Here is a 16,052-nt window from a genome sequence, read left to right as displayed (position 1 = left end):
TTACTTTTCCAAATTTAGATGTTAATACCACATTCGAATTAAAATCTGGACTAATTCATCTTTTACCTGTTTTTCGTGGCTCTGCAGGTGAAGATCCTCATAAACATTTGAAAGAATTTCATGTGGTGTGTACCGGAATGAAACCGAATGGAGTAACCGAAGAACAAATCAAGATGAGGGCTTTTCCGTTTTCTTTGAAAGATGATGCGCAAGATTGGCTGTATTATCTACCTGCTGGAAGTATCACTACTTGGCATGAGATGAAAAGATTATTTCTGCAGAAATTTTTTCCAGCATCAAGAACAGCCAGCATAAGGAAAGAAATTTGTGGCATTAGGCAGCAGAGTGGAGAGTCTTTATACGAATATTGGGAGGGCTTTAAAAAACTCTATGCGAGTTGTCCACATCACCAAATTAGTGACCAGCTGCTTATTCAATATTTCTACGAAGGACTTCTATCAAATGAGAGAAATATGATTGATGCAGCAAGTGGTGGAGCATTGGCTGACAAAACACCTGAAGCAGCCCAGAATTTAATTGCAAATATGGCGTCGAATTCACAACAATTTGGGAATAGATTAGACCATTCGTCTCAGCGTGTCAATGAGGTAAATGTGTCTTCTCTTGAAAGACGACTTGATGATCTAACTACTCTTGTACGTCAAATGGCTGTAGGAAAAACAGAGGCATCGAAAGTTTGTGGAATCTGTTCGGTAGGAGGACATCCAACTGATATGTGCCCAACACTTCAGAAGGACTACTCTGAACATGCTAATGCAGTGGGGGGATTTTTAGGACAGCAGCAGCGAAATCATAATTATAATCCCTATTCAAATACTTACAATTCAGGTTGGCGAGATCATCCTAATTTTCGTTATGGGAATGCACATGTGGATCAGCCTTCAAATAATTTTCAGCCATACCAGCAGCATTATATTCCTAGACAGCAGCAACCAACTCAAATTTCTGATTCAGGTACATCTCTTGAAGATATTGTTAAAAGTTTGGCTACTAACACTATGAAATTTCAGCAGGAAACCAGAGCCAGCATTCAAAATCTAGAAAATCAAATGAGTCAGATGGCTACTGCAATCAGTAGGCTGGAAGCACAAAATTCAAGCAAACTACCATCACAAACTGTGATGAACCCAAAGGAGAATGTTAGTGCCATAATGTTGAGGAGTGGAAAGGAGCTGGAGATGCCAATTAAAGCACAACCTGCACCAGCACAGCCAGCAGAAAATAGAGAAGAATTGGTAGCAGAAAATAATTCTTCTAAAAAGGTAGCGGCAGGTAAATATCCTTCTTTCAGCGAATACAAACCTGTTCCTCCTTTTCCTGAAGCTTTAAAACTGAAATGCGAAAGCAATGCGGATTTATATGAGACCTTTCAAGACTGTGAAGTCAATATTCCACTATTTGATGCAATGAAACAAGTGTCTCACTATGCTAAATTTTTGAAAGAGCTGTGTACATTGAAAAGAAAGCAAAAACTCAAAAGGTATGAAAAAATAAAGGTAAGAGAAAATGTTTCAGCCATAATTCACAAAAATCTTCCTGAAAAATGCAAAGATCCAGGTATGTTTTGCATCCCTTGCACAATAGGAGGCACAAAAATTGAAAAAGCCATGTTAGATTTAGGAGCATCTATTAATGTAATGCCATATTCCATTTATTTTGCTCTTAATCTTGGACCTTTAGAAAAAACTGGCACAGTTATTCAATTGGCTGATAAATCAAATGTATATCCCAAGGGGTTAATGGAAGATGTTCTTGTTCAGGTTAATGATAAATTAATTTTTCCAGCTAATTTTTATGTTCTTGACATGGAAAATAATGACCAATCTGCACCTATTTTGCTAGGAAGACCCTTTCTGAAAACAGCTAAAACGAAAATTGATGTTCATAAAGGCACACTGACCATGGAGTTTGATGGTGAAGCTGTCCAATTTAATATTTATGATGCTATGAAATATCCTGATATGGATTTTCCTGTGTATTCAGTTGATTTAATTGATTCTCTAGCACATGATATACTTGATGGTGATGATGAGTTAAAGGTGGCTTACCATAAAAATATTTTGAAAGAAAGAGATGAATTTAAATTAGTTTCAGATGTGCAGAATGCAGGGACAGAGATGAATGGCTCAGAGAGCTGAAAAATACAGGTAATTTATTTTATATTGAACTGCCAGTGCCTAATGAAAAATTGTTACCTTCTATTTTGCAGGCACCAGAGCTGGAGCTGAAATCTCTTCCAAATCACCTCAAATTTGTGTACCTTAGAGATGGGGAAACCTTACCAATGATCATTTCCAGCAAGTTAAATGAGTAGCAAGAAGAGAAACTGGTGCAAATTCCAAAAAAGCTAGAGATTCAGAGCTTAGCAACATCAAAAGTATTTCAAGTTAATGGCCATAGACTCAAAATGTTTTATAAAGGAGTGCCAGCTGAAAACATCAGAGAGGTGGAGTTGAAAGATCCCGGATAAATAGATGAAGGCATTACGTCGAGCCGACGACTGTAAACAAAGGCGCTACTTGGGAGGCAACCCAAGCTTTCAATCTTATTTTGATTAATGCTGCAATTTTAATTTTCTAGACATTTGCTTTTAATTTTGGTTTATGTTTTCCAATTTTAGTTTTAAATTTCAGTTTATGATTTTTAGATATTTAATTAGCAATTATTTTATGATTTTCGCTTAGGTTTATTTTAATTTATTTTCATGTTACTATTCAATCGTCTTCTTCCTCCTGCAGGTTCCAGTGAGCTGTCTGTAAATGTTCATGGGGGAGAAATCTGCATTTTGGTATTCTGGAACTGGTTCATGTGCTTCCGTCAAAAGTCTAGCTTCTGCTTTGCTATTTTCTTAAATTCAAGGGGGCCATATGATTTAGTGTAATTATAAGGCTGGGTTTATATGCTTCCAGAGACCATTTTTGCCAAACCTACGCCTCACAATTTCTCTCCAACTAAAATAAAAACCTAGCAGCCCCTTTCCTCATTCTACAACGCCATGGTCAGAACCCGTTCACAAGCATCAAAGAGCAGCAAAAACCCACCCATCAGAGGCCTTCTACACCGGAGCTATCATCGAAATCTGAAGAATCCTCCATCAATTGCAACTCTTCATAATTCAAACTACTGTTCCTCATTTTCCCCAAATCCAGAGAAGTTTTCTTTCCTTTTTCTTTTAAATTTCAGTTTTTATTATTATTCTGTTTTGTTTAAACATTGAGGACAATGTTTGGTTTAAGTGTGGGGGAGGGTGTATTTGTGTTTTATTTTCTATTGTTTACTGCTCTGTCTTTCAGTTTGCTGTCTTTCAGTCCTATAGTTATTTTTTTTCTGCTCTGTTCTTATGTGTCATCTTGCTGTTCTGCTATTAGTTTATTTTGTCTACTTGTTTTATTTTTCTGTCAGTTTTTTTTTTCTGTCTTCTTTTGTGATATGCTTATTCTATTATGCCTTATTTTTTTTCTTTACTTCGTTCTGTCTATGTTGCTGCTCCTTGCTGGATAAAGTTTGATTTTTATGGCAGCTAGTGTATCCTTCCCTGTTTTTAGTCAGCTAAACAGTCCATTAATCTCACTTTGAATGAATTAATTTGTATGCATGCCTTGGAATTTAGCCGATTCAATAGGAGAGCATTGTACACTGATTTGTTAGACTAATTAGGGGTATGCACTTAAACAAATTTTGATAATTGAGTGCTAGAGTTTGTTTGAAGTTGAGGTGAATTTATTTATCCCTTGAGTTTTGAGCCGAAAAAGATTGAAACATACATATCAATCTATATTTTCTTTGATGAGTGATATTCTCCCATGTGAATATATCTCTAGAACTTGCTTTGAACCGTTTCGAGACCACATTGAAATATGCATGCATGGAAATGATAAAGGCATTCTTGTTTAAAACCTTTAGCTTAAAAAGCCAACCTATTTTAATTTCCCTAGTTAACCCTTTGAGCCTTACAAAACCTTTGATTCTTTGTGCTAAAACCATATTACAAAGCCAAGCCTTCAAGTAAAAATCCTCACCCAACCATGAAAATGAGCAAGGCATTTAAACTTAAATTTGTTGCTTGGTGAATTTGTTATCTTGAGAAATTTAAGTGTGGGGGAAAAGGGAACTTAATTGTATAAGAAGAGATGATGAAAAGAAGTTGGCATGGATAGTGCTATTGAGATTGCCTTATGTTGTTATTTTTGGTACCCAATTCTCTTAGTTATTCAAAAAGAAAAAAGAAAAAAGAAAAAAAATGCTGAAAAAGAAAACAAAAAAAAAAAAAAAAAGAAAACAGAAAAGAAAAAAAAAAAGAGGAAAAAGAAAAGAAGTTGAAAAAGAGAGAAGAGAAAGGCAATAGCAAGTAGCAAAGAAATGTGGTGAATGTGGTGGCTTTAACTTTACATTTTTGTTCCCCTTAGGTGTTTAAATGCTTTGTTAATATTCATGGTTTTAACCTTTTGTATCCATTAATCCTCACCTTTACCCAAAACCCCATTACAACCTAAAATAAAGTCCTTTTGATTTATGCATGTATATAATCTAAGTGGTGGAGATTTGGTGTATAAGCAAGCCTATGGTAGAATGTTTGCATTGGAAGAATTTGAGCGAAACACCGAACCATTAAACACATGAGTGATATGAGTGATAACCGTGAGGATGATTCACCAAAGCTTTATACATGCTTTAGAATGCGATTATCTTGATTTGTCTTTGTGCATACTTCCTTGTAAAGTTTGATAATGATGTGTGTTGATGCTTGAATCTTGGTTGGTTTAAATCTTAAGGTATGCACACTTTTTTGGTATCGTGAGAAAAGAGATTGATGGAACATTTTCGTGTTTGCTTTGTTTTTGTTTTTGTTTTACTCGAGGACGAGCAAAAGATAAGTGTGGGGGAATTTGATAAGGCCATTAATTGTTACTATTTTGATTTATAATTCCCTTGTGTTGTGTGGAAATTTGATTTAATCTAATGGAATTACTTATCTTTTTGCATTTAGGAAGCTTTGAGCAATTTTGGAATAAATAGGGCCAAAAAGAGGAAAAACTGCAGCAGATATATTAAACTGGAAATTTCATAATGTAGACTAGGCGTGGGCACGTGAAAGATGAGAGCAGAATCTGAAAAACAGATCTGAACGCCTAGATCAGCTGCAAGAGTCCAGAAAATATTAAGATTTGCTTCCTAGGAAAAGGATAATCACCAGCTGAAAAAGAGGATTAATTGAGTTAAATAAGGAATGATATTTTTGGAAGAAGGATTTATATTAAAAATACATATCTTCTCCTTTCTTTTTGGGAAGATATGTATCACTTTGCTTGATTGAATTAGGAGATTAGGATTGATTTCAATTTCCAGATTTTTAGGAGGAAGATAATATATATACTCTTATTTTTATTTGAAAATTATCAACCATTGTATTGAGAGAATTAGAGAGCAAAACATGTTCTACAGTGGCTGAGTAATTTATCTTGGTTGAAGGGATCTGAAACCATGGAACTACAATGATTGTGAGATTTATTTTTGTTCTTTAATGCATCTTTTAATTATTCGAGTATTGATTATCTTTCTGAATTATTTGTTTATGATTGTGTTGGTTGATTTCTAAGGCGCGCGATTAGTTTATCAATTAATATAATCTACGGCTAGTTTAGGTGCTGAATCCGTAATTGTTCAATCCATCTAATCGAAGTGGCAACTAGGTTTATCGTTTGCTGCGTCAGAAGCTATAATCCTAGGAAAATAATCAACTAGATTAAATGCAACGTCGTACGTTTGTGTTGTCTTGCTTCGTTGGTCTTTCTAATTCGTAATGCTATTGTTTAATTAAATTCGAGATCGTATCCGAATTATTAATCAATAAGGGTTAATTGAAATACATGTTTTTGGTTAACTAATCGTAAGGAAGGACAGGTTAATTTAATACCACAATGAATATTTGAATAATTAATTTGATATTTTGTTTCGATGATCGATCGTAGTTCCAATGGTGGATGTGACCGAAGACCAAGGTTTGTTAAATCGATTTATTCCTTTTAGATTATTTTACTGAATTTTATTTATTGTTTTTCATTATAATTTGCATTCACTTCAAAACCCCCCTTTTATTTATTTGTTTCGATTTATTTGTGACGACATACTAATCTAAGCTCTTCGAGGGAACGATCCCTACTTTCCTTTACTACATTTTTGTTACAGGAATTTAGGATTTAATTTGGGTGTCAACGACAGCACGTACCACCTTACACCAACGTGATGTGGATGCACATCATGCATGTAAGAAGCAAGACTCACTTCATGTGATATCTTAACTTGTTCCATGAATAACGATTTGGTATATGGTACTAGTAATGCTTAACTACATATGTCATAAGTATGATTTTGATAGAATAGTTTGGAGGAATTGCAACCTTAAATAAAGGCAATTGATCATAAATTTGATAAAATAGGAATATGATTATGGAACTGAAGTCAAATAGGCTCTACTTGATAAATGAACAGTAGGTTCATGTAGTAGAGTGATCTCATCCTAAAAATTATAGTGTATAAAAGTGGATATGACCTACAATGAAAATATAAGGACTATTGTTAGTAGTTTTTACCATATAGAACTAAAAGACAAGTGCCCTTAAGGCAACTTGGTACTCATATATACATTGCAAAATCGAGTTCCAAAAGTTTCAAAAGTAAGTGGCCTAAGTTTGAGTAAGGGAAGGAGATCATATAATGCTCAAAGAACAATAACAAGAAATTGAAATAGGAGAGAGGCAAATGTACTAGAAGAAAAGATAGAAACAAGATGAAATGTTACAATAGAAGCAATAAAAGTTATTTCGCCTGTGAATGAACGAAGCTGAAAAGGCCAAACGACTATTTCCCACCCAAGGTATGCTGTAATGACAAGTTTCCCCCCTTTAACTATGGAAATACCAAACACCCACCCATGGCCAGTTAAATTTAACAGAACCCTAACGCCTGAAAATTTTATCTCCTTTTGCCCCCCTAAAGTTTGAAAACAAAAATTTCCCCCCAGCCTAAGTTTAAGAAAATGGCAGTTTCACCCTAGGGTTTGGTTTTGAAATCTCCGGCGACCTCTCCGGCTCCGTTGCCGACGGCTTCTCCCTCCCGAAGAATCCTCTCCTTCCGGTGATCGGTTTCCTCCCATTTGGAGGCCCGATCGTCGCCGGAAAAGCGGTGGGAGACGAAGAACTTCGTCGGGGAAGAACTTCCCCGACGAAGTTCTTCGTCTCCCACCGCTTTTCCGGAGACGATCGGGCCTCCAAATGGGAGGAAACCGATCACCGGAAGGAGAGGATTCTTCGGGAGGGAGAAGCCGTCGGCAACGGAGCCGGAGAGGTCGCCGGAGATTTCAAAACCAAACCCTAGGGTGAAACTGCCATTTTCTTAAACTTAGGCTGGGGGGAAATTTTTGTTTTCAAACTTTAGGGGGGCAAAAGGAAATTATATTTTAGTTTATTTTTTAATATTATAGAGAAAATGACAATTTTACCCTTAACCCCGTTACTTTTAACTGGCCATGGGTGGGTGTTTGGTATTTCCATAGTTAAAGGGGGGAAACTTGTCATTACAGCATACCTTAGGTGGGAAATAGTCGTTTGGCCAAGCTGAAAATGATATTGTCTCATTCTACATAAAGTGATGAAACTTTATTTTCTAGTACTATGATATTAATTGAGTATTATCCTACATAGGTTATAGACTCAGAAGTCATTGACCAAGTAGCTCATAATAGAGGATCTTTAGTAGAATTATGTCAAATTCCAAAGACGGTGAATTGAATGTATGTAGACAATAACACAAGGGTTCTAGTAAGGAGAATGGACACGAGCAAATGAGTTTTGTAAGGTGGTGAATCCTATACCTACATGAAATCTAACATACTCCAAATATTCAACGAATCTTGGTCTAAGTACTTGTTCTTCTTAAACTATAATATAATTTGAATTTATCTAAGTGTTTTATCAAATTTTAATAGAATTGATTTCTATGGATTTGGTTTGTTAGTTGAATGATTATATGGTGTTTATCGCACTTCATTATGGTAATGCTAGTTCTTTATTATTTGCTTCTCGTATATGTATGGATATATATGCAAATATGTGACATGCTAAGTTAAAGCACGTTTGGCCAAGTGGATTGAATAAATTGGTCAATGAAAGTTCATTAGGAAGTTTCATATAAATAAAACTGCCTACAGTGAGTATTACCTAACTAAAAAAACTTCTAGAAAGCCATTTGACAAAGCTATAAGAGTTTAACTTCCTTTGCAATTTATATACTTAGGTATATGTTTTCCAATGAAGTTAAAGTTTGAGAAGGTGTCTTATATTCATTACTTGTGTTGATGACAATGTTCAATTCAGTCTTGTCTACTTGATCTCCCATAAGTCAAAAGCAATAGATTTTTTTAGACATTATATATAATTGAGGTTGAGAATCAATAAGATAATATGGATAAGAGTTTTAAAACTAACCAAATACTTGAGTATTTGTCTGAAAAGTTCAAGGAATTGAGTAATGGAAAAGGAATAGTGTGGCAACTAATAATTCCAAAAACTTCACAACAAAATGGTGTAGCGTAAAGGAGTAATTGAACTTTATTGGAATTGGTTAGGTCAATGATGGCACAAGCAAAACATAAATGTCATTTTGTGATAATATGACATTAACTACTACTTATGCACTTAACCGAGTGCCAACTAAATTAATTGCTTCCACTCCCTATGATTTATGGTCAAGTAGAAAACTTGAGTTAATTGATTGCAGTCATAGTGGTTAGTAGTGTTTATTTATAGCTTTTCCTATGAGTTTGAAAAACTAGGGCCAATAAGAAAGGAATGTATCTTTATCAGATATGTTAAACACCCTAGGGAGGATTTTGTTGGAAGATTAACTGAAATTGTATTAAAAGATGTTATATTTACAGAAGATATATTGCTTCATAAGGATAATGTTGATAAAAGGTTTCATCTGAATGAGATGAGAGAATAATGAGGATAGATACATCTTAACGACCATTAGTTGAGTCCTAAGAGGTAATAACTACTCTTATTCTAAACAGTGAGAGCAAATACAATTGAGCTCCAACCAATTTCAGACAATAGGAGTAATGATCCTCAACAGCTTGCTTCATCCATCTCAACCTGGTGAGAGTATTGAGACTAAACTTCAATCTATTTCGGATAGTGGGAGTGATGATCCTTAATTGCATAAGAATGAATGCCTAAAAGTACTTTAATGAAATTTTAAATTGAAAACGAGATTTTCATAACCATTCCCCAAGATGATGAAGAACCTAAAATCACAAAAAAAGTTGTCTCATCCCTTGACAAGGAAAAATGGTAAGATGTATTGGAAAAAGAAATGAAATACATAGAAATAAGCCAATTCTAGGTTTTGGTTGACTCACTGTTAGTTCAGAAATCCATTGGGAACAAGTGTGTTCCCTGAATCAATTGTAAGGTGAATGGCTAAATAAATAGATATAATCTCGACTTATAACGAATAATTATACCCAAGCAATAGATATAGATAGTGAAGAAAGATGTTTTGTCATTTGTAAAATTTACCTCAATATATTTGATTCTATATATAGTAACACATTTGAATTTAGAATTACATTATATGAATGTCAAGACAACTTTCCTTAATGGAGAACTTGGCAAAGAAATCTACTTAAAACGAGATTTAGATCTTGTTGTTATAGGTCTAAAGTGCAGAGTGTACAAGCTTTAAAAACGTTAAATGGCTTAAAACTATCATTCAAACACTAGTACTTGAAATTTCATAAGACTTAATATTTTATGACTTTAAAATAATTAATCAAGACCATTATGTCTATGTGACGAAGTCTAATAACAAATTTATAATTCTATCAATGCGTATGATGATGTGTGATGGCTATAAATGATTTGTAGTAAGTGATGATCAACAAAGGATGGTTGTCCATACTTTTAACCTACAGGATATGGGAAAGCAAATTACATATTAGAAACTAACATCCAAAGAGATTGTTCAAAGAAACTTTTGACTCTATCACAAGAGTATAATATTCAAAAAATTCTAGAACTACCTAATATGGCAAGTTATGAACTTATTGATACTCTTATGTCAAATGACGAATTATTAAGCTGATAGGTATGTCCCAAAACTTAAGATGGAAGTAGAGAAATTTCAATAGTTACCTATTCATATGTTATCAAATGTATTATGTATGTTATGATGCATATATGTCTAGACATTTGTTTTTGTTGTTGGGTCGGTTAGTTGATACAAGTCAATATTGAAAAGAGTATTGAAAGGTTGTCTATAGAATATTGATATATTTTTAGAAAGGCTTTGTGGATTATTGTTTATGTGATTAAGGATCAAATTTGTGTTTGATTAGCTATTGAGATGCCAACTAAGGAGATGATTTAGACCAACACAAATCAATTTCTGGCTATGTTTTCTTACTCCAAAAGGGCTCATATCTTGGAGCAACAAGAAACAAAGATATATAGCCTTACCCACAACGGAGTTCAAGTATATAGTCTGTTCAGTAATTGTGCAAAAAATTATTTGGTTAAGAAGATTCTTTGTGAATCTGGGAAATAGGAAGATATTATCGAAACAATAATAGTCTGTTGAAATAAACGATCTTGAGTATTATAGGATAATCAAACATACCGACACTGAACATAATGTTTTAAGAGACTTTATTTCTAAGAGGGAAATAAGCGTACAATATAATTCTATGCATTATATGATCACTAATCCTTTGACCAAGATTGTTCCAAAAAATGTATATCTTGTACATGTTGAATTTATTGGATTATGTAGATTGAGATTACTAAGTTGTTGAGTTTATATATTGTACTGGTGACATAACATAGAAAACCATGAATTCAAGTTTATTTTGTATTTGAACTTGCATCTCGAAATTCTTGGGTTTTCACTGTATACACATTGTTTTTAACTCAACAAAATTATAATATCATAGAAGTTAAAGAATGACTCACTTACATAAGCAATCGCCTTTGGCATTGAGAGAATACATAAAGATGAGACATTATTCTTGGGAAAAGTGGCGCTAAGAGAACATAACAATAGGAGACAAATTTTTTAAGAAAAGATTTATCAAAGTTAAAATGTCACCTTGATGATTAATCAATATGAGGTCATGAATGTATACATTTGAAAATGACTAATTTTGATTTCCTATGTCTAAACAACTTATTAATGCTAGATGTGAGTTTTTAATATGGATAAATACCTACAAGTGTAAAGATAATTAAGAACTTGGGTTAGGCACTGGCTGCAGCAACTGAATTAAGATTTGTACAATGTAAGGAATGACATATGAGAAAATACAAACTGTAACACATGATTCATATTATGTGTGCATAAGTAAGACAACTAGTTAAAGTAATGAGAAGATGAATTCTTACTCCCTCACTATGTGAGACTTTATAAGGATTACTTTTTGCTGGTACACTTTGACGCTTTGTTGTTATTTGATGTTTACTTTTATTATTGCTATCTTAGCTTGATACCTATGGCCAACGATTTGGTCTATGGAACATGACTAGAAAAACAACTAAGTTTAAATTGAGAATTTCGAGTAGAAGAAGAAGAGTTATATATTATATGTGTCTATTAGCTGACCGATCATATCACTCATATGGGAGAATGGACTTAATCATGGATACATAGGAAAATAACACAATGATAAATAAGAGATTGATAGGAGCTAGTGTTATTGAGTAAGTCTAGGGTAAGGTGTTATAAGTTTAATGCTTTATTTTGTTGTAATCAGATTGAAGTGACTATGCTATTCTTAACATATGTATCATATTTAGCTCTTAAGTGCAGGTTGCTCACAAGGTCGTATGACACATTTGTAAGTATGAAACATACTACCATATGAGATTTTTATGGATAAGTACTTGGTTCGAGTCTTCTCTCATGTGTGAGTAGAGATATTGGGTTCGGGTCCACCTATGACAAGTCAACCTGATACAATTTATTTAATTATTAAATTGGTAGTTGGTGTGAAAGTTATTGGCAATTAGACTTTATTTAAAGTCCAAAATTGCCTACCCTCAGCAGTAATAAATGTAACATTTTCTAGAAGAAGTTTTTCTCTTTTTCTTCTCCACACACAAAACCAAAATAACATAGTATTTTCTGTTTCCCAAAAGGAATGTAGTACGTAGGCTCATGAAAATGACTCACGTCAACACCTCATGTTGTATATAGATTGCCTTTGTCACAAAATAGAAGCTAGATATGCCAAATTTATATTTGTACAATTTACAGAATTGATTTTTGACATGTTAAATGTTTCCAATAGGAAGGTTATGTTATGTTATCATTTTAGGATCTAAAATGGAATAGGGGAATTGAGAGAAGATGTTAAGGAGTTATGCATACCCAACGTCATCACCATTGCCGGGTTCTCAATCTTTCCCAAGCTTTCATGTCATCTAAGAGATTAAGAAGAATGAAGATCTAACCTTTCACAAGCCAAAAGAAGCAATACATGCTTATTTTTGGCCCATTCTCACTTTTTGGCAAAACATCATTGAATGGACTCAAGATCCACTTAAGTGACTTGTTTTATTTGGCCTAAAGAAGTCCCAAAGGAAGTCCATCACAGGCCCAAGACATCCAAGACTCATTGGGAAGCCCCTTGAGTCCAAAATTGAGTAATTAATTGCTTTGGAACTAAATGGGAAGTTGATTGATAAAGTTAGGGAATATAGTTCCTAAATTTAAGTAAAATGGCATTAACTTTAGTTTCCTAGCACATTAAGAAGTATGAGATTAGTTTATAATGTGAGGCTTAGCTTAAAATATGTCAACTACTTGCTTTTTTAAGTTGACTTTCATCAGAAAATTGTAGCATTGCCACCACTTCCTCATATGTAAAGAGTGGCCTCCCAATTGTAAAGTTTGAATAAACTTGGTGATAAAGCTTTGAAGCCTTTATCTCTTTTTTCCTTTATCCAATCATCTTAGAGGAAGATTAGTGATGGAAGACCCCAAGGTTGGTGGAAAATTTCCTTAATGCCTTGGATTCATTAATACATCCATAGAATCCAAAGTTGAATGCATTTATGTGTGGTTTGCTAGACATTGTAGAGAGTTGTAGAGAAATTACCAAAGCTACTACTAACTTTTATCTTCATTTTGATTACCTTATCTTATGCCTTTTTTGTGCTGTCATAGATAAAAAAATAAGTCATTGTGTTATGAATGCATTGATGTAAGTTTGCTTTGTATTCGAATTTGTTTTGGCTGTCAAATTGAAAGAATTGAAAAACTGCCCTTATCAAATAAATAATGAAAATAGATTTTAGCATTTGGATATTGTTGCATGTTTTGATGAATATGCACTATGTGGTATCAGAGCCATGGTTTCTAGTGTGAGCTTTTAGTAGTCCTCTTATTCTCAAAGTTACTATTTATCACTAAAATTTACTTTTTATTGGTTGACACTATTCAAGAACCCAAACCTACCCAAAATCAACTTTTTAAAGCCAAAACACTTACCAATACTTACCGCAACCTTAAAACACTTACAACTTTAACCCTCACCTACTTGTCTAGTATCAAAATGTCCCAAAAAGGTGACTCATCCTCATCCACATCACCACATCATCCTTGGAAATTTAGCCAAATGAAATTGCAAGGGGAAATTCAAGAACCTAAGGACCAAATGATTCAAGTAAGGCAACTACTTAAGGACATGGCTATAACCCAACACCACGTACCCTTCCATATCAACCAACCCTATAAAACCTCCTAATATGACACCTTAGATCTTCTTCTCCTTCTCCTAGACACCATGAAGAGGAATTAATTCTTCTTAGTGATACAAGTGAGGAAGAACAAGAAAGGGCACCAAGGAGAAATAAGGATGATAATAGGGGATTAAGAATTGAAATTCTGGAATTTGAAGGAAATATGAGTTTGGATGAATTTATTGACTGGTTTTATGCAATTGAAAGGGTTTTTGAATACAAAAGCTACTCAAATGAAAAGAAATGCAAACTAGTCATCTTGAAATTCAAAAGTTATGCTTCTTTGTGGTAGAAAAAATTGAAAAAGCAAAAAGACAGTTAGGTCATAGGAAAAGCTCAAGAAAATTATGAAGAGGAGATTTCTTCCCGAAAACCATAGACAAGACCTATACCTCAAGTTACACACTGTCAAGCAAGGTAGTGATAGTGTTAAGCATTACATTAGGGACTTTGAGAAGTTAATGATAAGTAGTGACTTGTTAGAGGTTAAAAAACAGACCATTACAAGATTTCTTGGTGGATTAAACCAAGACATAGCTAATATGGTTGATTTACATCCTTATTCCACCTTTAAGAATGTATGTAAGTTGGCCATTAAGGTTGACAAGCGAAAGAAGGCCATGAAGCCCATAGTTTTCAAGCCATTCTCCAAAGAGAAATTATTTAACAAAAACATATCTTTTACCAAGGGAACTACTTTCCATAAAGGGTCCCCATCCTACATAAAGGCTATCAATTATTCTTCCAAGGAGAAAGGCAAGGAAAATATGGTAGAGATAACAAAAAAAAAGCCTAAAATGGGAAAACTAGACCACTTTAATAAGAAATGTTTCAAGTGCCAAGGCTATGAACACTTCTAAGTTGAATGCCCGAATAAGAAACCTTTATCCTTGATAAAGATTTAAGCCATTGAGGAGTCCCTTCAAGAGGAAGAAAAAAGTAAAGTTTCCAACCATCAAAGTGAAGAAATGGACAAGGAAGAAGAAAAAATTCTCTAATAAACTGATGAAAGAGATTTACTAGTTATTAGGAAAGCCTTGCATGCCAAGCCTTTTCCTCATAAAGAGCAAAGGTTTCACATATTTCAATCAAGGTGTACTATTGGTGACAAAATATGTTATTTAATTATTGATAGTGGTAGTTGTGCCAATATAGTCTCTTTTACTTTAGTAGACAAGCTTGAGCTACCTACCATGCCATATCCTCAACCATACAAACTATAGTGGTTGAGTAATAGAACAAGCCTACAAGTTGCAAGACAAGTGCTCATTTCTTTCTCAATTGGCAAGTATTATAATGATGAGGTTTTGTGTGATGTGATTCTTATGGATGCTTGTCACTTGTTATTGGGAAAACCTTAGTAATGTGATAAGGAAATGAAACATGATGGCAACAAAAACAATTACTTCTTTTGATTTAACCAGAAGGCCATCACCTTGACCTTTTTTAGCCTTCAACAAGTCTATAAGTTATCAAAGGAAAGGAAATCAAGAAAGAGAGCTTGTTTATAAGTAGTCCACAAGTAGAGAGAGTTCTCAATTGTCACTAACCCATTTATGCATTGTTAATGCTTGAAGGGAAGATCATCCAAAAGGTGAATGAACTAAGCCCATTAGTGCAACCTCTATTGACTGAATATAAAGATGTGTTCCCAAATAAGTTTCCCTCAAACCTCTCTCCCTTAAAAGGTATTGAGCATCAAATTGACTAATTCTAGAAGCATTATTGCCTAACAAGCCAACATATAAATGCAACCCCATAGAGACTAGAGAGTTATAAAAGTAGGTGGATGAATTGATTAAGAAAGGCTATGTGAGGCCTAGCATGAGTCCATGTTTGGTTCTAACCCTACTTGTTCCCAAGAAAGATGGCTCTTATAGAATGTGCGTAAATAGTAGAGCCATAAATAATATCACCATCAAGTATAGATATCTCATTCCTAAACTTGATGACATGCTTGATGAGTTGCATGATGCTTGTGTGTTTTCAAAGATTGATCTAAGAAGTGGCTACCATCAAATAAGGATGAAAGAAGGTGATGAATGGAAGACAACCTTTAAGACCAAAGGATTCTTGTATGAATGGATGGGCATACCATTTGACCTCTCCAATGCTTTAAGCATATTCATAAGACTTATGAATAAGGTACTGAAACCTTTCATTGGCAAGTTTGTTGTTGTTTATTTTGATAATAAACTTGTATATATAAAACTTATGATGATCATATGATGCACT

At 34.0% G+C, this 16,052-nt stretch overlaps 1 non-coding gene across 1 annotated transcript; it reads right to left on the bottom strand.

Moving 5' to 3' along the window:
• Positions 1-308: 308 nt before the first annotated feature.
• Positions 309-415, bottom strand: LOC123205665. Its single transcript, XR_006499879.1, has one exon. It is a non-coding gene; the product is annotated as a small nucleolar RNA R71 (small nucleolar RNA).
• Positions 416-16,052: the final 15,637 nt, after the last annotated feature.

Source organism: Mangifera indica, unplaced genomic scaffold (assembly GCF_011075055.1).
Source record: "Mangifera indica cultivar Alphonso unplaced genomic scaffold, CATAS_Mindica_2.1 Un_0011, whole genome shotgun sequence".
NCBI classification, from domain to species: domain Eukaryota; kingdom Viridiplantae; phylum Streptophyta; class Magnoliopsida; order Sapindales; family Anacardiaceae; genus Mangifera; species Mangifera indica.
The sequence above is the reverse complement of the archived record's forward strand: the minus strand, read 5'-3'. Positions and strand labels throughout refer to the sequence as shown.